Below are 24,707 nucleotides of genomic sequence, written 5' to 3' on the forward strand. Positions count from 1 at the left end.
CCATTATACACTTATTAGAATGACCAAAACTCAGAATACAGATAACTCTAAATGCTGGTAAGGATGTGAAGCAGCAGGAACTTTCATTCCTTGCTGGTAGAAATGCAAAATGGTACGACCGCTTTGGAAGACAGTTTGGAAGTTTCTTAGAAAACTAAACATACTCTTACCATACATTCCAGCAATTGCACTCCTTGGAATTTACCCAAAAAAGTTTAAAACTTAGGTCCACAAATACCAAAAAAATGAGTTATCAAGCTGGATGCAGTGGCTCGTGCCTGTAATCACAGCACTTTGGGAAGATGAGATGGGTGAATCACTTGAGGCCAGGAGTTCAAGACCAGCCTGGCCAACATGGTGAAACCCCATCTCTACTAAAAATACAAAAATTAGTTGGGCGTGGGGGTGCACGCCTGTAGTCCCAGCTACTTAGGAGGCTGAGGAAGGAGAATTGCTTGAACCCAGGAGGTGGAGATTGCAGTGAGCCAAGAGCATTCCACTACACTCCAGCCTGGGTGACAGAGCAAGATCCTGTTTCAAAAAACAAAGACATGGAAGAAACTTAAATGCATATGTTAAGTGAAGGCAGCCACTCCAAAAAAGCTAAATACTGTATAATTGCAATTTTACAACATTCTAGGAAAGGCAGAACTATAAAGAGATAAAAAGATCAGGAGATAGTGGGGAGGGAGAAAGAATAGGCAGCACATAGAAAGATTCTGGGAGCAGTAAACTATTCTGTATACCACTAGATGGGAACTCTCTATTTTCTGCTTGATTTTGCTATGAACCTAAAACTGCTCTAAAAAATAAAGTCTATTTCAAAAATTATCTTGAGGAAATGGGTGTCCAAACTGGTAACCAAGACTAAAGCCCAGCCCCCAGAATTTGTGGAAGAGAGCTGGTTTGGACTAGCACAAAACTGATGCTATTATAAAAGTTCCTCCAAATGCAGCTATTCTGATGGGTATAGTGCCTATGTCCTGGGAACAATTGCTGAGCATGGTTGTATTCACTGAAGAGAGAACTTGAGCTGGGAACACACACAGCTAAGCTTGTTCCCTACAGGAGGATTATGAGGGCACCTGGATGGAGCAGAATTGCTGTGAAGTAGACCAGCACCATCTGTTGCCAGAGGATGACAAATATGCAGCAAAACTCCATTTGTCAGTGAGAAACAATAGCAAGGTTAAATTGTTCTGATATGAGTACTGTTCTCTCTCAGGTGTGGTAGTCAGGCAGATGGCACTTTGAGGACATGGGAGCCCAAGGGTGTGCTTAGGTGTCAGGGAGGGCAGTGGAAGGGAGCACTTAAGGAATGATTAAACACTGGACTCTTAACAAGTGCTGGAATTGGGGAGTTTCCACCGATTTTGGAGAAAAATAGTATAAAGTAATATCAATTCACACATGTGATAATCCTGATCTAAATGCTTGTTTCCTCTATTTTTTCTGAATTCTTTGATCTTATTGTATGTTCTTAAACTGCCATATATATTTGGAATTATATATAAATTGCTATATATATTCAGAAAGAGTATGCTTTGTGAAGGAGAGGGATTTGGGAAGTGATCCTGGATTCTATGCAAAAAAATAGTTAACATTGAATCCCAAAGACTTTTTATAAGGTTATTTCACCCGAAGGCTCTATTTATGACTCCAGAGAATAACAGTTTGAAGTCATAACCTAGATGACATAAAACATAACTGGTGCGTGCCTCTGTTTTCTTATTAGTGTATTGAGATCTCACTGCTTCAGGAATAACCATAACAGGCCAAGGCAAAGGGATAGTCCGTGGCTGCTTATAGAAAGTCTTGAGTCTTTAGTTCTGCTTGGTTGTTACTGGATTCTCATGTTCATTTGCTCTCTTTTTTCTTCATCTTCTCACCCAGTTAAAAACTAATTAGGTCATACCCTTAGAATGGAAACTCTTAAGAAAAAAACAAGCAAAACAGAGAATAGCAAGTGTTGATGAGGATGTAGAGAAATCAGTACCCCTGCACATTGCTGGTGAAAATGTAAAATGGTGCAGCCGCTGTAAACAACAACAACAACAAAAAAAACAGTATGGCAGTCTAGGCACGGTGGCTCACACCTGTAATCCCAGCATTTTGAAAGGCCAAAGCGGGTGGATGGCTTGACCCCAGGAGATCGAGACCAACTTGGGCAACGTGGTGAAATCCCGTCTCTACTAAAACTACAAAAATTATCTGGGTGAGGTGAAGCGTGCCTGTAGTTCCAGCTACTGGGGAGGCTGAGGCAGGAAAATCATTTGTACGTGGGAGACAGAGGTTGCAGTGAGCTGAGATGGAGCCACTGCACTCCAGCCTGGGCAACAGAGCTAGACTCTGTCTCAAGAAACAAAAACAAAACAAACAAAAAAACAGTATGGCAGTTCTTCAGAAAGTTAAACAGAATTATCATAGATCCAGCAATGGCACTTCTGGGTATATTCCCAAAAGAATTGAAAGTAGGGGTTCAAGCAGATATTTCTACATCCATGTTCATAGCAGCATCATTCACAATAGCCAAAAGGTGGAGACAACCCAAATGTCTACTGATGGATTAATGGATAAGCAAAATGTGGTACATACATACAATGGCACATAGTGGGGTATCATTCAGCTTTAGGAAGGAATGAAGGACCGGGCATGGTGACTCACGCCTATAATCCCAGCACTTTGGGAGGCCAAGGTGGGTGGGTTACTTGAGGCCAGGAGTTCAAGACCAGCCTGGCAAATATGGTGAAACCCCATCTCCACTAAAAATACAAAAATTATGGTGGTGGGCACCTGCAATCCCAGCTACTCGGGAGGCTGAGGCAGGAGAATCCCTTGAACCTAGGAGGTGGAGGTTGCGGTGAGCCAAGATGGCGCCACTGCACTCCAGCCTGGGTGACAGAGTGAGACTCTGCCTCAAAAAAAAAAAAAAAAAAGGAATTAAAAGTCTTGCACATGCTACAATGTTGATGAAACCTTGAAGACATTATGCCAAGTGAAATCAGCCAGACACAGAAGGGCAAATGTTGTATCGTTCCACTTATATAAGGTACCTAGAATGTCACATTCAGAGAGACAAAAGTAGAATGGTTCTGCTTGGTTGTTACTGGATTCTCATGCTCATTTGCTCTCTTTTTGCTTCATTTTCTTGCCCAGTTAAAAACTAATTAGGCCATACCCTTAGAATGGCAACTATTAAAAAAAAAAAAAAAGAAAATAACAAGAATAGTCTCCCTCGAGGGACCGTGAATGGAGAGTTATTGATTAATGAGTACAGGATGTCAGTTGGGGAGGAAGAAAAAGCTCTGGAGATAGTTGGTGGTGATGGTTGTACAACAATGTGAATGTACTGAATAACACCAAACTGTACACTTACAAACAGTTAAAATGATATATTTTATATTATATAGATTTTGCCATGATTAAAGAAAATTCATAAAAGGAAAAGAACATTTGGGTTGTGGGAAAGGAAGCTGGTGTCCGGAGGGGATCTAGATGCTCCGGTGCTTGCATGACACTTGGCCCTGGGTTCTTTACATCCTCCCTTCCAGGTCCTGAAAGTCTTTAGTCATTCATTCATTCATTTATTCATTCATTCATTCAACTAATGTTTATTAAGCATGTACTATGTGTTTAAGCTAAAACTAAGGAGTAGCTTGGGAACTACTGATTGTTGGTTAAATGCAGAATAGATTCGACTGAAATCATCAATACATGGAAACTATCAAATAATTTTTCTATGAAAACAATGTAATTGTTTGCTATCCTCATTGCAGATTTTTCACATTCAGATATAGACTTGGTCCTTAAATCAGTGTGTCGCAAAATATGAAAGCTGCAAGGAAAATGATCAAGCCTACTAAATCACTCAGTAAAATAATATTTTTTCATATAAAATTCAGGGATCACTAATATCATAAAATACAATATTAAAGCTGGTACACAGCCTTCTTAAACAGTCTAAATGGTCATGATTGGGTCAAAAACATGAATTCACTGTGAAACATGGAATCACATCCAGGAACTCATGTGGTTCACCTGAGCCCCTAGAAGTACACAAAACAAGCTGGGTGTCGTGGTTCACGCCTGTTATCCTGGCACTTTGGAAGGCTGAGCCAGAGACTTGAGGCCAAGAGTTTGAGACCAGGCCGAGCAACATGGCGAAACCCAGACTCTACAAGAAATACAAAAAAAATTAGCCAGGCGTGGTCACATAGATGCCTGTAGTCCTAGCTACTCCGGAGGCTGAGGTGGGAGGATCACTTGAGGCTGGGAGGTTGAGGCTGCAGTGAGCAGTGATGGCACCACTACACTCCAGCCTGGGTGACAGAGCAAGACCTATCTCAAATTAAAAAAAAAAAAAGAAAAAGAAAAGAAGAAAAAGTCCACATACATATTTATTTCTACCCCTTTATTCTACTGATTTAAGTGATACACCCAAAACACATACTATGTTTTTGTTATTATTTAATTGTTCTCTAAGTTGCAACTGAAAACTGAAATAGTTTGTTCTCTTATTCACAATTTTTTTTTAATGTGTAAAGCAATTGCAAATTGAAAAGTCTACATGTCAACAAAGGCAATTTGGTAACTGTGGTGTAGTATAAGAATGTGGACTTGGGGTCCAAAAATCTGCAGGTCACTAGATATATGACTTGGGAAAAATCAGTCTCCATGTTGTTTTATATCTGAAGGTAAGAATAATAATGCCAACACACCCTAATTTCCAAGGTTACCATGTACATGTGAGGTAGGCTTATATTTCTGAGGATGTTTTCTAGTCATGCTATAAGAGATGCTAATAGCTATCACCAAAATGGAGTTTCTTTTTAAGTTTAAATAAGATAGTTGTGCATTTAATGCTGTATATGAACAATTATTAAAATGCTATGTAAGTCTGGATTTTTTAAACACATAGTAATACATTGTTATTAATCAGAAAAGAAAAAGAAAACTAGTCAGGCACAACCTATAAATGCGTTTTGAATTCCACATTTGTCATTGGGCAAAAATTCCTACAGACTTAAAATAACAGCTACTCTATTATTTCACCTATCAATTTCCCCACCACAGTGAGGAAAATATTTATTGGTCCCCCAAATTTATGATCCCTCCATCTACTCACAGTTCACTTTGCATCTTTCTTTTTCTTAATCAGATTTACCTTTTATTTTATTTATTTATTTATTTTTGAGACAAGGTCTCACTCTGTCGCCCAGGCTGGAGTGCAGTGGCACCATCTCGGCTCACTGCAGCCTTGACTTCCCGGGCTCAAGGGGTCCTCCCACCTCAGCTCCACAAGGTAGCTACAGGTGTGCGCCACCACGCCCAGCTAATTTTTGTATTTTTTGTAGAGATGGGGTATCGCCATGTTGTGCAGGCTGGTCTTGAACTCCTGGGATCAAGCGATCCAGCGGCCTCAGCCTCCCAAAATGCTGGGATTACAGGTGTGAGTCACTGCCCCCAGCCAAATTTACCTTTTAAATGCAAGGTTTAAAAACATTAAATTTATTTTTCTATTGCTATAGTTTTACTAATTTTAATTTTTTAACTTACATGACTTGATAAGATTATTCCTCTCTGGAACCAACAGAAACACAAAACAAGTAACAATAATTCCTATTGTGGACTGATTCTTTGGACAATCATTCAAACAACTAAAACATAGTATACCCATAGAAAATTGTGAAATTCTCTTGCTCTGGCATGGGTTTAAAACCAACCAAAAAATGATTATTTTAAACTGGGGGGTAAAAAACAGTGATCTAGGGCAAACCAAGACCTGTGAACAAAATCTGGCTGACTTCCTGTTTTTGAAAATAAAGTTTTATTGGAACACAGCCATGTTCATTTGCATACATATCATCCACAGCTGCTTTTGCAAGACAAAGGCAGTTGAGCAGTTGCCACAGAGATCACATGGTTTGCAAAGTCAAAGATATTTACAATTTGGTCCTTTGTAGAAAAAAATTGCCGACCCTTAATCTAGGGACTAAATAGAGGAAAAAGGAAATAGAAGCCCCTCTTTCTTGCAGTAATGTTAAAAATCACAATTTCTAAAATATAAATATTTTGCACCAGGTTGGAAAACAGGCATTGAGCCTAATGCTCATTAAAGCCTTACACTTAAAGGTCACTCTATGGTCAGTATTCTTTGCTGCTGGATGACAGGAAGTGTGAGTAAGGTGTCTTTCTCTGCAAATGAACAACTTGCTGTGTCCAGATTTGTTGTAAGGACAAACAATATGATGCAAAAAGCAATGACATATAAATAACAAAATGATGTAAACACTTTCCACAAATTGTTGGATGGGTTTTTAGACCAACCTGACCTTCATTCCACTTTTACTTTGAGAAGCTGCCTCTTTGGGTCTTCAGGTTTTGCTGCAGAGGTCACAGGAGGTGGGCAGTGGTATGGTGGAGGCATGTTCCGCACTCCCCTCTTTCCAGCCTTGGGAAGCTGTCTCCTAAGGTGGAAAAAGATGCTTCAATACCTCTTGTACAGTCTACACCTTCCTTCACCCCAGGCACAGTCAAGCCTTTTGCTGGTTTCACTCCATTCTTTTCTAGCTACCTAAGGCAATAAATTCCCATTTTTGCTTAAGTACTTCTTAAGTACTTAAGAGTTGGGTTCCTGTCACTTACAATCACAACAGCTTTTTGTCAGAATCTTTTCTTTGGCTCTGATATTCTGATTTTCACTTCCAGTAAGCTCATCTGTGAGGGGTGTTGCACACAACGTTTAATGCCAGCTGTGCATTAAAATCATAGGTCCAATATTTATTACTTCTGTGCACCTTTGAGCTTCACTTCTTACCTCTACAAAATGAAGATAATACTACCTACTTTCACAATTGTGATGATGAAAGGAGATGACGTATTTGTAAAGCATCATGCATGGAAGAGACAATAAATATTGTGGCTTTTTTGTGTGTGTGTGTGATACAGTCTTGCTCTCATCGCCCAGGCTGGAGTGCAATGGCATAATCTTGGCTCACTGCAACCTCCACCTCCCATGTTCAAGCAATTCTCCTGCCTCAGCCTCCTGATTAGCTGGGATTACAGGTACCCGCCACCACGCTTGGCTAATTTTTTGTATTTTAGTAGATACGGGGATTCGCCATGTTGGCCAGGCTGGTCTCGAACTCCTGACCTCGTGATCTGCCCACTTCGGCCTCCCAAAGTGGTGGGATTACAGGCATGAACCACCACGCCTGGCCTAAATATTGTAAATATGGCCTTTCAGTCCTCCCCTACCAAATCACAAACAATGGATCGAGAGGTCCTAAGCCTCACCTCTTCCTACTCATCCTACGCATACTCAGTCTTCTAGAATTAATTCAATCACTCCTTGTTTGTGAAGCCTCACCAGCCCAGCCACCACTTTATTAAGCTCTAGATGTCAGTTCTCAATGATTCTGCAATCCTCTGAGATTAGCACTCATACCTTTTATAGCCCTCAAACCAGTTTTTAAGAACAACTTTCAGGGCTGGGTATGGTGGCTCATGCCTGTAATCCCAGCACTTTGGGAAGCTGAGGAGGACCAATCCCTTGAGGGCAGGAGTTTGAGACCAGCCTGAGCAACATGGCAAAATCCTGTCTCTACTTAAAAATACAAAAATTAGCTGGATGTGGTGACATGCACGTAATCCCAGCTACTCAGGAGGCTGAGGCATGAGAATCACTTGAACCAGGGAGGTAGAGGTTGCAGTGAGCCCAGACTGAGCAACAGCACTCCAGCCTGGGCAACAGAGCAAGACTCCATCTCAAAACAAAGAACAACTTTCCACTTTGTTCATAACAGCAATATATGTTCATTACAGAAAATTTAGAAAATAGAGAAATACAAAGATGAATATACAGTAAAGGCATAAATCAGCTATATTCCCAATCCTACAACCCAGAAATAATTCATTCTTTCTCTCTCTCCACACCCCCCAATTTCTCTCTCTCTCTTATTCTACACGTATCCCATTAGTATACTTTTAGTTGTAATTAAGAGAAAACCTGGACTCAATATTGCAATTGGTTTAAACTATAAGAAACAATTAGCTCACATAATAAGTTTGGAAATAAGATGAGTTACTTAGCTGGACAACTCATCAAAAGTCAGTCTCCAGTTACTCAACAAGGAGCTAGGATTGAGACAATTTTAATATTCCTTAAATGCTGTTATGAAGACAAAATGAAAATCAGTCAACAATATCTAAATAGTTAAAAGAAGTGAGTAAATCCAGCAAATCAGCCGTAGTGGAAACTGATTTGCAGTGGGTGGGTGTTTGGTCACTGACCTGCAGCCTCCAAGGATAATAAGTCAACAGAGCAGCAGATCAATCAGCTGGGGCCTTTGCATTTTTCCACATTCCCAGGCCTGTCAGCTCAGCCTCAGGCCTGGCTGCATGGTGGCTTTATCACATGTAGAGTCTAACATTTAATGGAAGCATGACTTTGTTTCCTGCTTTTAAAGATAGAGGGAAGTTTTCCTAACATTTAATGGAAGCATGACTTTGTTTCCTGCTTTTAAAGATAGAGGGAAGCTTTTCCAGAAGCCTCTCCACTCTCATCCACCTCACTGGCCTGGAATGAATCATACTCCCCGGACTCAGAAGATCACTAGCCAGGGGAATTCACATTCACCACTCACTGATGATTCATTCCCCAGGGCAGGGCTGGCGACTGCCTCCCCTGAAGCACACAGCTGTGCAGAGAATAGAAAGCCCACCAAAATTAAGAGGTGTTAGGAAGGAGAGGGAAGTGGTATGGGTAGGAAGTCAACAGTTTCAGCCACCATATCTTTTTGACTTAACACATTTAAATTTCTCCATGTCCATATATAGTTTTTGAAAACATGATTTTATCTGAAAACATAATTGCATGAAAGCATCATAGTTTATTTAACAAGTTCCCTACTGTTAGGCATTTAAGGCAATTCAATTTTTCACTATCATCAACCACTTAGAATTTTGCCCTAAAACTGCCAAATTAATGTCCCTAAATCCATTGACTTGAGTCATGCTGTTTCTCTTACTGAATAAGTATTAACATTGACGGTTAAAGATGACTTTATCTTTGCTTATATGTCATCAATGAATCAATACATGAATTTTCAAGAAATGCTGGATTTGTCCAATACATACATATGTCCTTTTCCAATCTTTATTATTAGCTTTTATGTTTCCTCACTTTCCCCCTGTCTAGAAGAGCTCTTGGCAAATTCATTTCAAGAAACCTTTGCTGATAATTTTGCCAGGTCCTATAAGGACCCAATCTCTGCCTTCAGGAGCTTATAATTTAGCAGTTTTTCTTGAATTAGCTCTCAGTAAGCAGATCACTTAAGGCCAGGAGTTCGAGACCAGTCTGGCCAACATGGCAAAACCCTGTCTGTACTAAAAATGCAAAAATTACCTGGGCATGGTGGCGCATGCCTTTAATCCCAGCTACTGGGGAGGCTGAGGCACAAGAATCGCTTACATCTGGGAGGTGGAGTTTGCAGTGAGCCAAGATCGCACCATTGCACTCCAGCCTGGGTGACTGCAGAGTGAGATTCTGTCTCAAAAAAATAAACAAAAAAACCCACAAAACTCTTGGTAGATAAAGATACGTAGACGCCCAGGACTGTCTGATTCATACATCTGTTTAATATTTACTGAACATCTATTATGTGCCAGGCCCTGATCTAGAATCCAGGGATGGCCAGGCATGGTGACTCATGCTTGTACCCCCAGAATTTTGGGAGGCCAAGGTGAGAGGATCACTTGAACCTAGGAGTTCGAGGCAGCAGTGTGCTGTAATCATGCCACTGCACTCCAGCCTAGGAGACAGAGCAAGACCCTGTCTCATAAAAATAAAACAGATTAGAATCCAGGGGTGCAATGCTTTTGGGGAACTTAGTGATATTCTCAGGTACTGAGAAAGAAGCCCAAGTAAATCTTTCAAGTTGTTCTTCCTACCTTTTATTCTCAAGCCCTTTGTCACTTAGAAAGGAAACATCTGGTCTTTTCTACCCTTATCTGAATACTTTTGAGAGAATAATTCATGTAGATTTTCTCACCTTTGGCCTTGTCACTGTCGTCATAGATAATGTGGCTATTTCAACAAAGGGCTAAACACAGCCAGAGAATGCAATTTTACAAACTTTATTTCCTGATGCAGCCTGCAGCTCACAAACAAGGCAGGAAGTGCTGCTCACAATGAACTTGGCTGGCTGTGGCTGCAAATAAAACGGGAGCCTTCAAACATTGCTGACCCAGCAGCCAGGTCCTCTCCCCTGGGGCCCTGGCCCTGCCAGGGCGTGAGAGGCCACAAAGCACTGGGCTCCAAATTAGGACTTTGTTCAATTTGGAAGTTGAGGAATAGAATATCCCTCTTACAAATAGGAATTTAAGTGTAAACAGCTCTGTACTTTCCCAGGTGACTCTGCTTTAAAAACAAGCATATAAACATTTCATTTTTAATGAAATAAAATTATAAGAATCTTTCTACCTTTGTAGGTTTGTCTAAATTAATACAATAAATGAGTTCCTTTCTTGGCTCAAAGGGACTAGGTTGGGAAAAAAATATCATTGTTCATAGAATTTTAGAGTTGCAAGGGCTCTTGAAAATCATCTTGTCTGGTGACAGGGAAACCTGGCTGCCCATGGAAATGGCATGGACAGCCTTCAAGAATAGACATAGCTGGGCACCGTGGCACATCTGTAATCCCAGCTACTCTGTAGGCCGACATGGGAGGTTCCCCGGAGTCCAAGAGTTTGAGACCAGTCTGGGCAACACAGCAAGACCCCTATAAGAAACATTTCCGGGCGCAGTGACAGGCACCTGTGGTTGCAGCTAATCAAGAGGCTGAGGCAGGAAGATCACTAGATCCGGGGAGGTAGAGGCTGCAGTGAGCTAGGCTCGCCACTGCACTCCAGCCTGACAAGAGAACTAGCCACTATCTGAAGACAAAGCAAAGCAGAACCCCAGGCCCCTCCTGGGCCAGCTGTATCGGATTCCCAGGACACTGGCATAACACACTTTATCTACTTAAACATAGACTTCTTTCTTTAGTTTATTACCCCCACAAAAAGGTCAGTGAAGCTGGAGGAGAAGCACTGACTGCTGAGAACTGAGAACATCTTCGGGGGAGATGAGAGGTCAGTAAATAGATAATGGAGGCAGAAACGGCAGGCGCGTCCCTGGCAGAGGAGCTCCTGGCCAGGACGCCAGCGCAGAGCGCCAGGGTTTATCTGAGCAGCGTCATCGCTTCCTGCATTTCTGAGAGTCCTGCCCCAGGAGGAGTCCAGGCGCTGCCCCTGCCCCCACAAGCCCATATTCCTCCTCTCCCGCACTGCATTGCAGACCTAGGACGGCACTGAGAACCCAGAGAGCTCTGCCGAGCCATAATGCAGCAGCGGATCTGACAAATCTGCCCGGTGCACAGGGCACCTGACTCATCGTGATGTGTCAGTGACTCGGTGGCTGGACGCGGTTCCGCACAGAGCTCCTAGCCCTATCCCTCCCCGAAGGCGATGACAGAGGTGTAGGCTCCTAGAAGCTGCCAGGCCTTGAAGCAACGCTGCACACAGGAGACGCACCTAGGGCAGAAGCTCAGCCAGTAGCTTCGGGCTGGCTTTTCTGCTTCATGCAGGTGAATACAGAATGCCTTTGTTTCCTTCCCTCCGTCCCACCTCCAGTGTAGTAAAGCTGATTTTTCTTAGCAGAGAAAGAGCAAACGTGAATTTTTTTTAAAAGATACACTTTTAAAAAGGCAAACTTAAATCCAATTCAAAGAAGAACGCATTGCTGTGACTGAGTTATCCAATAAGATGCATTTATTCAACAGATATATTGACTACCTGCTAAGCACTAGACACCGTTTTAGGCATTGTGGAACAAAACAAGCAAATATTCTTGCTTTCTGAAACTTACATCATATTTTAATTTTTTTTTTTGAGACGGAGTCTTGCTGTGTCGCCCAGGCTGGAGTGCACTGGCGCGATCTCGGCTCACTGCAACCTCCACCTCCCGGGTTCAAGCAATTCTCCTACCTCAGCCTCCCTAGTAGCTGCGATTACAGGCGTGTGCTACCACGACCGGGTAATTTTTGTATTTTTAGTAGAAATGGGGTTTCAGCATGTTGGCCAAGCTGGTCTCGAACTCCTGGCCTCAAGTGATCCGTCCACCTCTGCCTCCCAAAGTGCTGAGATTACAGGCGTGAGCCACCGCACCTGGCCCGGAACTTACATTCTTAAAATGCAAATCATAAATCTTGGTAATCTTGATAATTAATTAAACGCACATAACTGATGGTTTCCTTTCCCTGAATTAAGACCTTCCTAATGTTTATTGAAGTCTTCATATTTTAATATTTAAAGGAGCAGCAATTTAATTAAGTGGGAATATTTGAAATAGTGTGGCATCATAGCAAATAGGAAGAATTAAGTTAATTTCACTCTTCCATAATATAAAAGAACCCCTTAAAGCCACACATTAATGTGAAAAGCAAAGTTTAGTAAAATCTATGATTGAGGATCAAAATCCACAAATTATCAAATGCCACTTTTTTTTTTACTCTGGAGTTAACCTAAAAACTACTGATTTATTATTTTAATATTACCAGTAGCTACCATTTATGGAGCACTATCCATGTGCCAAGGACTGTGCAAATATGCATTTTTAAAAATTAAATTCTTGCCATAAACCTTTGAGGCTGGTCTTGTTCTGCCCATTTTACAGTGATAACTGAAACACAGAGAGGTTAAGTAACAGATCCAAGATCACACAGCTCTAGAATGAAATTCAAACCCAGCATCTGGTATTTTTTTTTTTTTTTTTGAGACGGAGTCTCGCTCTGTCGCCCAGGCTGGAGTGCAGTGGCACAATCTCGGCTCACTGCAAGCTCCGCCTCCCGGGTTCACGCCATTCTCCTGCCTCAGCCTCTCCGAGTAGCTGGGACTACAGGCGCCCGCCACCACGCCCGGCTAATTTTTTGTATTTTTAGTAGAGACGGGGTTTCACCGTGGTCTCGATTTCCTGACCTCGTGATCCGCCCGCCTCGGCCTCCCAAAGTGCTGGGATTACAAGCGTGAGCCACCGCGCCCGGCCGCCAGCATCTGGTATTAACAAATAAATTCTAGTGCCTTGCCAAACCTTCTTGTGAATCTATCATGGATTATAGACAGGAAAATTATAACCTAGTGGTTAAGGGCTCAGTGTCAAGCACACTCGATTTGCATCCTGGCTCTGATGCTACAGAGCCAAATCATAGTGCCTCACTGGGTTATCTTGGGGATTATAGGATAATTCGTGTGAAGCACAGGGGACAATTCTTGGGTCTTAGCTCCCAATTAATGTTAACCATGATAATGACAGTCAAAAAGATGTTGCAAATCAAAACCACGATGAGATACCATCTCACACCAGTTAGAATGGCGATCATTAAAAAGTCAGGAAATAACAGATGCTGGAGAGGATGTGGAGAAATAGGAACACTTTTACATTGTTGGTGGGACTGTAAACTAGTTCAACCATTGTGGAAGACAGTGTGATGATTCCTCAAGGATCTAGAACTAGAAATACCATTTGACCCAGCCATCCCATTACTGGGTATATACCCAAAGGATTATAAATCATGCTACTATAAAGACACATGCACACGTATGTTTATTGCGGCACTATTCACAATAGCAAAGACTTGGAACCAACCCAAATGTCCATCAATGATAGGCTGGATTAAGAAAATGTGGCACACATGCACCATGGAATACTATGCAGCCATTAAAAAGGATGAGTTCATGTCCTTTGCAGGGACATGGATGAAGCTGGAAACCATCATTCTGAGAAAACTATAGCAAGGACAGAAAACCAAACACTGCATGTCCTCACTCATAGGTGGGAATTGAACAATGAGAACACTTGGACACAGGGCGGGGAACATCACACACTGGGGCCTGTCGTGGGGTGGAAGGCTGGGGGAGGAATAGCATAGGAGAAATACCTAATGTAGATGACGAGTTAATGGGTACAGCAAACCAACATAGCACAGTATACCTATATAACAAATCTGCACATTGTGCACATGTACCCTAGAACTTAAAGTATAATAAAATAAATAAATAAATAAATAATGATGATGGTTGTAGGCCAGAATCTTGACTTAGGTGTAAACTCTCTTCTTATTTTAGTCTCCCAAATTTTGAAGTTTGAGTTTCTGAATCTTTAGAGGATAATGATAGTCATCAAATTGCTGTTTTATTTCTTTCTTGACTTATCATCACTGTTATCAAGTAGGTAATAGAGTGGTATGCTAAAGAGCAAGGGCTTTGAAGCCAGGATAGGGTGTAAATCTTGGTTCTAGAATGTGCTTGATGTGGAACTTGGACTCATCATTAAAGGTTTAAGCCCCTGTTTCTCAAGCTGTCTACAGTGAAGGATCAGAGTTTTGTTTTTTTTTTTAACCTTTGTTCCTGCTTTTTTCTCCTTCCTTCACTTCTTCTGTTCTTCCTTTCTTGCTATTTCCTATCTGTTATGGAGCAATACTTTTGCAAAATGCAATAAAAATATCTTAGCAATGCCAAATTGCTATAAATATTCCTCAATACTAACTCTCAAGTTTTGTTCTAAATTCATTGTCGACTGTTAACAGTTTTTTTTTCTTTTTTTTTAGAAATAGAATGGGTGGGTCGGGTGCAGCAGCTCATGCCTGTAATCCCAGCACTTTGGGAGGCCAAGGTGGGTGGATCATGAGGTCAGGAGTTCAAGACCATCCTGGCCAACATGGGGAAACCCTGTCTCTACTAAAAATGCAAAAATTACCTGGGCATGGTGGCACGTGCCTGTAATCCCAGCTACTCAGGAGGCTAAGGCAGGAGAATCACTTGAAACAGGGAGTTGGAGGTTGCAGTGAGCTGAGATCATGCCATTGCACTCCAACCTGGTGACAGAGTGAGACTTTGTCTCAAAAAAAAAAAAAAAAAAAGAAAGAGAATGGGTGGCATTTGGTTCCATGATTAAGTTTTTTAATGGTGATTTGTGAGATTTTGGTGCACCCATCACCCGAGCAGTATACACCGAACCCAATTTGTGGATTGTTAACAGCGTTTAGATCACACTTTGAATGTCATTACTCTAAGCTTTTGCTTCCTATGTTTCCTAATTTATAATCTTGGACCCTATTTATTTAATGTGATGATTGTCAAAAATCAAGTGAAATAATATAAATAGATTGCTTATTACACTACGTGTCTAGTATATTGTGAACACTGAGAAATTAGGAGCCCCTTAGGATGCCTATGTCAGAAACAGGGACAAAGAGACAGATTTGTAAGAAGTAGACACTCAAGTATTCATAGATGAGTTCCACCTAGGTTAATTTTCTGCCCACCCCATTGGGCAACTCAGTTGTTCCCTTGGGAGACATATCCCAGAACTCCCGTTTTTTTCAGTGATGTCTTAAAAGGGGTAAGTGACTAGCCTGGGCCAAGCCACAAGTCATCCCAAAGCCCTGCACATTCTGAACTCAGCCTGCTGCTCTATTTTGCGCAGTGTACGCATGACCCTAGAATGCCACTAAAAATAAGCAGTATAGACATTAATATGCCCGTCTAAAAAAAGTGAGTACCTTATGATCAGGATTTTAATTGTGGCTCAGGATTGTAACTCTCCCTGTAAAGCACAATGAAATTAAATTGAGAAAATACTGCTTAAGTAGCCTATTTAATAACAGTGCTATTACTGCATTGGCATCCATTTGGCTTCTAGAGTGGGATAAATAGAGGTCCCTACAAGACTAGAAGAGGGCACAGTGATGCCCTGTAATGACACCCATCAGAATGATTCATGTAATAGACAGTGATGGGTTGTCAGGAAGTGCAGCTGCATCACAGTGAATGTCAGCATCCTTCAGGCAATATACAAAGGCTGTATGAGCATCTAAGTGTTTAAATCATGGTGCTGACATGAAACAGGGAGGGTTTCCCTGCTCATAGTATTTAATTGATTTTGGCATGAACTGCAACTAAAGCACCAACAAAACATAAAAAAGGAAGATAGCAAATATCACTAAGATGTGTCTAATTACTCTAACCCTGAGTGATAGCCTCAAAATTATCAGCAAAAATCACCTCATAGGCCGGGTGTGGTGTCTCACACCTGTAATCCCAGCACTTTGGGAGGTCGAGGTGGGCAGATCACCTGAGGTCAGAAGTTTGAGAACATCCTGGTCAACATGGTGAAACCCTGTCTGTAATAATAATACAAAAATTAGCCAGGCATGGTGGCACACACCTGTAATCCAAGCTACTTGGGAGGCTGAGGGAGGAGAATTGCTTGAACCCAGGAGGCAGAGGTTGCAGTGAGCTGAGATCATGCCATTGCACTCCAGCCTGGGCGACAAGAGTGAAACTCTGTCTCAAAAAAAAAAAAAAAATCACCTCATGAAAACAGCATGAGGTGGCCGGGCGCCGTGGCTCACGCTTGTAATCCCAGCACTTTGGGAGGCCGAGGCGGGCGAATCACGAGGTCAGGAGATCGAGACCACAGTGAAACTCCGTCTCTACTAAAAAAATACAAAAAATTAGCCGGGCGTGGTGGCGGGCGCCTGTAGTCCTAGCTACTCGGAGAGGCTGAGGCAGGAGAATGGCGTGAACCCGGGAGGCGGAGCTTGCAGTGAGCCGAGATTGCGCCACTGCACTACAGCCTGGGCGACAGAGCAAGACTCCGTCTCAAAAAAAAAAAAAAAAGAAAAGAAAACAGCATGAGGCATGAGTGACAGCTCTCGGAATCCAGATTCATACCAAATTTAAGTGTATATCAAACTATACCCAATAATCAGTATTAAAAACACTTTCCGTAAAGTATATCAGAGAACAACGAATCCTGCTATAAATAGTATTTAACTTTTCAGCTGTGATAGGGAAAACTACAACACTAAAACAGATCCAAAAGATAATATCTGTCAAATTTGAAGCCCCTGAAAAAACTTCTATAGGAAATTGTTACCAAAACACCAAGGGTTTGGTCTAGGTCCTGCTGCTATGGGCACAGAAAGCCAACGACTGAGAGAAGAGTTGCCAAGGAAGAGGGATTTCATCGGGTGCTGCAGCTGAGGAGATGGGAGCTCAGTCTCAAATCCATCTCCCCCATTGGCTAAAACTAGGGGTTTATATAGCAGAGAAGAAATGTAACAATATGTAAGAAAATAGGAACTCAGAAGGGGCAAGGAAGCAATCATGATGAATGAGGGGTCCGCATCTATCCCATTGTCTGGATGTGGTGATCTGGGGAGTTCTAGTTCTTTGGTACTTTTGTTTTTTCGCCAGACCTGACAGTCATTTCTTGGGGAAGGAACTCAGATAAAACAAATGCAAGTTTCAAGCTTTAAGACCAGAAGGGTCAATTTCTATGTTTATATTATAAAAAATAACGATAAGAACTATCTATGGGACTACGGGTGAATTTCAAAAATCTCAAATGGAAATAAACTGTTAGAGGAAAAAGATGTGAAAGTCAAATAAAAAGGCAATACGAGTCAATTCAATGAGAAGCAATATCAATACATTGACAGGTTATGTGGTCTAAAACAATGAAACATATCCTAGAATTGATCATTTTCTACTAGTTGAATTGGCAACATCAGTTTCATTATCAGAGCGTACATAAAAGTAGTGGTGTGGAGCTGGAAGAAGAAAAGTTCTACCTTCTAAAGCAACTGGAATAGAGGAAAAAGAACATTAAAGAAACGACATGGAAGGCAGCACAAGAGAAGAATAAGGCAGCCAGCAGGTAAGCAGCTAAAGTGGTTATGAGTAGGAGCTTTCAGCCACACATATGCGGGTTGAAATTTTTCTCTACAATCGGGTTGGTGGCTGGGTGCAGTGGCTCACGCCTGTAATTCCAGCACTTTGGGAGGCCAAGGTGAGAGGATCACTTGAGCCCAGGAGTTCAAGACCTGCGTGGATGAAATAGTGAAATCCTGTCTCTACAAAAAAATACAATTAAAAAATAATAAAATAAAATGAGGTTGGCAAGGTCTACCTTGAAGATTTAATGAGATAATGTATGGAAAGGGCTTAGCAAGGTCCTAACATGTGCTTGGGTAGTTCTGAAGCCATAACCACAGACTTGAAGTCTAAATGACTCTTTAAAAACTCATGCTTTTCCTTTGGTCCTTTCTTGGAGAAAGATCTCCTGTTGTTTAGCTTTTGAGCCATCCTAGATGTCATCCCTGACTTCGGTTTACCTGTCATTTTCATTTCCTGTCTTTGGGATGGTTCACATACTCATTTCCCCCTTCCCAGCCTCACTTTGGGACAACTTCTCTGCCCTTCCAAGGTTCATAATCAGGAAACAGAAGAGTGATTAGTACATATTTCTAGTCCAGAAGTCCTCTCAAGAAGAAAAATGACTAGAATGATACTGAAGATTACACTTTCTAAGTGAACGAACAATAATATCCATGAAAGATTTTTTAAAGAATTTTTTTGCATAACTAGAAATGCTGGGGACTAATGAGCTAAAACAGTTTGGGATTGTATATCAATGTATACTAGGAAAACACTACCCACAATAAAATATTTTACAATGAAATTTGGATTTGAATTTTTTTTTTTTTTTTGAGACGGAGTTTCGCTCTTGTTGCCCAGTCTGGAGTGCAAAGGCGCAATCTCGGCTCACCACAACCTCCGCCTCCCAGGTTCAAGCAACTCTGCTGCCTCAGCCTCCCGAGTAGCTAGGATTACAGGCATGCACCACCACGCCTGGCTAATTTTGTATTTTTTAAGTAGAGATGGGGTTTCTCCATGTTGAGGCTGGTTTCGAACTGCTGACCTCAGGTGATCCGCCTGCCTCAGCCTCCCAAAGTGCTGGGATTACAGGCTTGAGCCACCGCGCCTGGCCTGAAAAATTTTTTTAATTCGGCCAGATGAGGTGGCTCATGCTTGTAATCCCAGCACTTTGGGAGGCCGAGGCGGGCGGATCATGAGGTCAGGAGATCGAGACCACGGTGAAACCCCGTCTCTACTAAAAATACAAAAAATTAGCCGGGCGTGGTGGCAGGTGCCTGTAGTCCCAGCTACTCGGAGAGGCTGAGGCAGGAGAATGGCGTGAACCCGGGAGGCGGAGGTTGCAGTGAGCTGAGATTGTGCCACTGCACTCCAGCCTGGGCGACAGAGCAAGACTCCGTCTCAAAAAAAAAAAAAAAAAATTTTTAATTCTACACTGATACTGTAGCAAGCTCAAACCTAAGCTGCAACTCTACTTGTAAATAGTTGCAATACTGTCTTTCTTTTCTTTTCTTTTTTTCCAAGACTGGGTCTTCCTCTGTCACCCAGGTTGGAGTGCAGTGGCGCCATCATAGCTCACTGCAGTCCAGACCTCCTGGGCTCAAAGGATCACCTCAGCCTCCTGAGTAACTGGGATTGATGGCATGCACCACCACACCCAGCTAATACTTAAAATTTTTTTGCAGAGACGAGGTCTCACTGTGTTGCCCCAAGTGGTCTGGAACTCCTAGGCTCAAGTGATCCTCCCAACTCAGCCTCCTAAAGTGTTGGGATTACAGGTGTGAGCCACTGCTCCTGGCCAATATTTTCTTATTATATAAATGACAGTAAGATTTAGATATGCAGAAAAAAAGGAAAAATAAATGTATTTTCAATGAGTTACAGTAAGTTCAAAATTTCAAAATGAAGGGCAAGTATTCAACCTGACACTGATAAGATTAGAATCTAATCAAAATGGGATAACAGCAAAAGTTATTTCCTTCCCACCTATTTTTGCATATATCCTGATTGACCACCTGCAAGACTTTTACTATGCTTGAGGTGCTGCTACTAATTTACATTGTAGGCCTGTTTTAGATGAGTCATCCTGTGAAAAAAGCTGTGGCCTCAACTATATGTAATCTTTTATGCCAAGTAATATTATTAAATGTTTCTTGGAACATCTGACAAAAGGTACATTCTGCTCTGCCAGCCTAGTGCTAGCAAAAATATTTCTCCTTAATAACCCAAGGTAAAGAGCATACATATTTCTGAAAATAATAAAGTCCTGGGCAGGATGAGAAATCATTTCACATGTTCCTCAGGCTTAAAGTTTGAATTAACTATTAAGTGGCAAATAAGACTCTAGACTGTTTGTAAAGATCTCCAGAGATGATTATTCCAAAACTTCAGAGACTCATTGCTATTCAACAATTCTTTGTTTTCTTCTAACAGAATTCAAGGGTTGGGTTTATCCTCATTTCCTCCACTGTGAAGCGGAAGAACTGAACGCTGGCCTCACCCTCACTGCAGATACTTGACATTGACAAAATGGTCTAAATGCATTTCATTTTCCTTAAGTGTCTGGTTTTTCTGTACATAGACATGCAATCGCCACCTGATGAACCATCCCTAAAGCTTTATCTCTCACTTGAACAATTTCACTCTCTGTTCCTTGCTACCCTGCAGAACTACCTCTCTCCCTCGCACACACACTAACGATTTTACCTTTTGATATTTAATTTGTTGTAAACTTCCATTTTCTGTATCAGAACTATCATTTTTAAATTATTCTCATCACAGGCACCAAAATTCAACATTTTTTCCTCTAGAGGTGGGAGATTTTTCACAAAAATAATGCTTTTTGCCTTTTATTCACGTTGCTGTTTTCAGTGATTAAAAGAAAACATTCAGGCTGTTTTTAGATGTCTGCTTACTAACTCGATCCTGAGCACCCGTCTGCAGAACTCCTGATCATGCCTCAGCAAAGATACCAATTACTTCAGTTTCTACTGCAGTTGCTTAAGACTAGTGAAAATTGTAGCTGCTAAACTGTGAATGTCAACCAATGATTTCTAATTCCTCTGAAAATCAATTTTCCCTCACAACTTAGGCTGACTTCAAACAGAAACAACTACTGTTAGACTCCTGATTTAATGTTTTCCTGTCTTCTATATTGCTCATCTATCCTATTTTTAGCTTCTTGATTAAATTCAAGTATAATCTCTTTAAAGACCTGCTCCTCCCATGCCAATTTTAATCAGCAGAGTGTGGGTCCCCAGGTGCACCTTGGCAGATTGAATATTTTTCAGTGCCAAAGTGAACACGGTTGAGTGGCTTTACTTTACGTAGTAATAGCCCAGTAGAATGTGAAGTCTCTTATCAGTAACCAGCTCTCAACCCTCCTGGCTCAGTCAGTCCACTGGCTTTAGTTTTTTTTCTTAGCTTTTACTCTTTTGCCCTTTGATCTCTGTGGTTCTTCTCTGAACTCTCATCACCAAGTTAAACAGGTCTAACTCTTTTGAAGGGAATAGTGCTATAGATAGCATTCTTAGAAGGCTCCAACCAGCCCATCAGTAATGACACAACAGAGAAAATAACAACGTCTTGAGTGTTAAGGTTGTGACCAAGGCCCCGGGGTAGTTGTCACTGCCCAATCAGGCCAGCGAGACTGACCCAAGGTGCTCAAGTTGGTGGTATCCCAAGGTATTTTAAAGGAAAGGAGTTAAAATATGTACCAGCACCGTCATTTCATAACATCTAGTATTTCAGTTAATTTTTGCATTACAGATATTGTTTCATTTAATTTAATATCCATAAGAACCCTGAGAAAAAGGTTCTTACTATCTCCATTTAACAGATGAAAAAGCTAAGGCCCTGAGAGGAGGTGTTAAAAATCAGAAAGAGATCCCAGGCTTGTCTGACTTCAGAGTGCAAGCTCTTACACCAAATCATGCTGTTCTGCAAAATACAGTGGGCTGGGAAAGGCTTCTCAGCCCACCAGGGTGCTTTGGGGTCCTATTCAAATAGTCAAAATGGTATATGAAAAAAAGAAATGGTATATAGCTTGTGGCACAGACTATGAGGTGTGTTCACACTTACTAGAAAATTGTCCTCTATAAACATTGAATTTTCTTCTTCAATGAGTGGTTCTGAGTCAACCAGAGAGATGTAAATGTTTTACAAATGTTTTACAATGGCGTATGAGGCCTCATAACTTTGCAGAAACCAGCAGCTTCTATTTCACTTTCCTTACCCCAGTTTAATACTGCTTGGAAGGGTGGGAAAAGGTGACTAGGAATATAAGAAAAAATAGAGAGGAAATTGATATGGTACCAAAGATATAACATAGAAATATTTTTCTAAAATAGACTTTGGGATGCACGAACAGGATTTCTAGGAGGCTAGATCCAAGTTAGTGGTAAGTTGTCCATGCAGTTTTTGGATCTGGGAATATTCTTGATTACTGTAGAAAGCTTTGGCTGCAATTTCTGTATTAATGGGGTCTACAAGCACGCCATTTTCAGACTAACGTTTGTCAATGGCTCTATACTGTCAGCGTTCACCTGTCTCTATCAAATCTGTGGACAGATGGTCCCTATTTTGAGTTTATGTAAATTATTTTAGATTAATGTTATAGTTTATCGTTTCTGGGTTTTCCATTCTGCCTTTTTCCCCCCCAATCCCCTTTCCAACATACCAACATGATTTTGATACTAATTCTGTTTTACACAATTAACTATCCATGCAGATTATCTGTAAATGAGTAAGTCTCTCAGTACCACCTAGGACTCATTCTTATAAAACATTTACATCTCTCTGGTTGACTCAGAGCCACTCATTCAAGGGGAAAATTCAACGTTTATAGAGGACAATTTTCTAGTGTGAACACACCTCATAGTCTATGTCACATACCGTATCATTTCTTTTTTTCAAAAAAGTAGATTTTATAAAGATATAATCACCAAGTATTATTTAATGTCCATAAAAGTACTATCAATACTGTGTTATATTTGTTTCATACTAAAAGTCAGAGTTCTTGGTAAAATAAGTCTTTTCCTCTGAAACTCAGAAATTGCCATATAGGATAATAATACATTGCACATAAACTTCTAATGATAAGCATAAGAATTTGCCTCCTCAAAAAGGGGAGTTATTTTGAAGTAGGTACATTTTTCAAATATAGCCCCTAATTCACTTTCTGCTACTAGAAGTTTATGTTTGGCAGGCGGAGAGATGAAGTGATGAATTTATATTTTCTTTAATGTGTAATTTTGACAACTAAAGTTAGAGCATGTAAATTGCCCATCGTATTATTTTTATTAATGTTTGTATACTCCAATAATTGTTCAATTATAATTAAACTATGCAGTGTTTCCATCAATTTAAAGAAAAACAACAGAAAAGATTAAGTGGAGTGGGCAAATTTATTCAAAGCATAAAGTTAGAGTAAGATTAGAAGGAAATTCAGGAATATGAAGGGAATTTTATTTGTTGAAATGTTGACATTATGTAGTACGTATTAATTTTTGTACATTTATTTTTATTTTTACTTCTTTTTGAGATGGGGTCTCGCTCTGTCACCCAGGCTGGAGTGCAGTGTGACTCAATCTCGGCTCATTGCAGCCTCCATCTCCCAGGTCCAAGCAATTCTCCTGCCTCAGCCTCCTGAGTAGCTGGGACTACAGGCGCCCACCACCACACCCGACTAATTTTTGTATTTTTAGTAGAGATGGTGTTTTGCTGTGTTGGCCAGGCTAGTCTCAAACTACCGACCTAAGGTGATCTGCCCATCCTTGGCCTCCCAAAGTGCTGGGATTACAGGTGTGAGCCACTGCGCCCAGCCTAATTTCTGTACATTTAAAATGCAGCATTTGTAATATATAACTTTAACTCCATATTATGAAAATGTATAAATACACACACAAGTAGAGTCACATGTAGTGGACCATGATATATATATCATCCGAGATCAGCAGTTATTAATGTTTTATCATGGTTACTTCATTCAACTTTTTCTTCTTATCTCTCTGAGATTTCTGGTTATTTTATCACTTTTCATGTCATTTTATCCTTATTTCTCTAAAAAACTGTGACATTTTCTTACATATTCATAATACCAGCAAAAAAGTAATGATTTCTTAATATAATGTAAAACCCAGTCCGTATTCAAAATTCCCCCAATTATCTCATAAATGTCTTTTTATACTTGGTTTGTTCAAATCAGTATCTAAATAAGTTCCACTTATTGCATTTAATAGTTATGTCTCTTAAATCCTTTTTTCTCTTCATATTTTCATTTATTCATTCTTTTTTTTGTTTGTTTTTGAGTCAGAGTCTTGCTTTGTTGCCCAGGTTGGAGTGCAGAGGCATGATCTCAGCTCACTACAACCTCCACTTCCTGGGGTCAAGTGATTCTCCTGCCTCAGCCTCCCAAGTAGCTGGGATTACAGACATGTGCCACCATGCCCAGATAATTTTTGTATTTTTTCTGGAGATGGGGTTTTACCATGTTGGCCAGGCTGGTCTTGAATTCCTGGCCTCAAGTGATCCGCTTTCCTCAGCCTCCCAAAGTGTTGGGATTACAGGTGTAAGCCACCACACCTGGCCTGTTCACTGGTTTTTAAAAAATCTTTTCTATGTGTTTTTACTTTTTAAAAATAATGAACTCATGAGTTTTTATAAATTTAATGTGCTTGAATAAATTGCAGTCATTTTTCCTCTTAGATGTTCCATTTCTCATCTTGGACAGTGGAAGAGTCTTTTCAAGCTGGCCCCATGTTCTTCTAATATAACCAAACTAATCTTAAAGAGTCTCCTTGTTTTCTGGTGTGTGTGCACGCGCGTGTGCGCACACACACACACACACTCCATCTTATTCATTTCCTATTTCAAGTTTCAAATCCATGATTTTCCAAGCACCTGGTTGGTATTTCCAGTGGACCACAATTTTAATACTAGATGTGCTC

At 40.9% G+C, this 24,707-nt stretch overlaps 1 long non-coding RNA gene across 1 annotated transcript in view; it reads right to left on the reverse strand.

The window, feature by feature from the left end:
* Positions 1–9,541, reverse strand: part of LOC115831242 — a 96,540-nt gene extending 86,999 nt beyond the window's left edge. The window contains exons 1-2 of the long non-coding RNA XR_004026768.1: positions 9,407–9,541; positions 6,333–6,467 (exon numbers count right to left, since the gene is read on the reverse strand). This is a non-coding gene — a long non-coding RNA (uncharacterized LOC115831242). The remainder of the gene's footprint in view (positions 1–6,332; positions 6,468–9,406) is intronic.
* Positions 9,542–24,707: the final 15,166 nt, after the last annotated feature.

This window comes from Nomascus leucogenys, chromosome 18, assembly GCF_006542625.1.
Source record: "Nomascus leucogenys isolate Asia chromosome 18, Asia_NLE_v1, whole genome shotgun sequence".
Classification (NCBI taxonomy): domain Eukaryota; kingdom Metazoa; phylum Chordata; class Mammalia; order Primates; family Hylobatidae; genus Nomascus; species Nomascus leucogenys.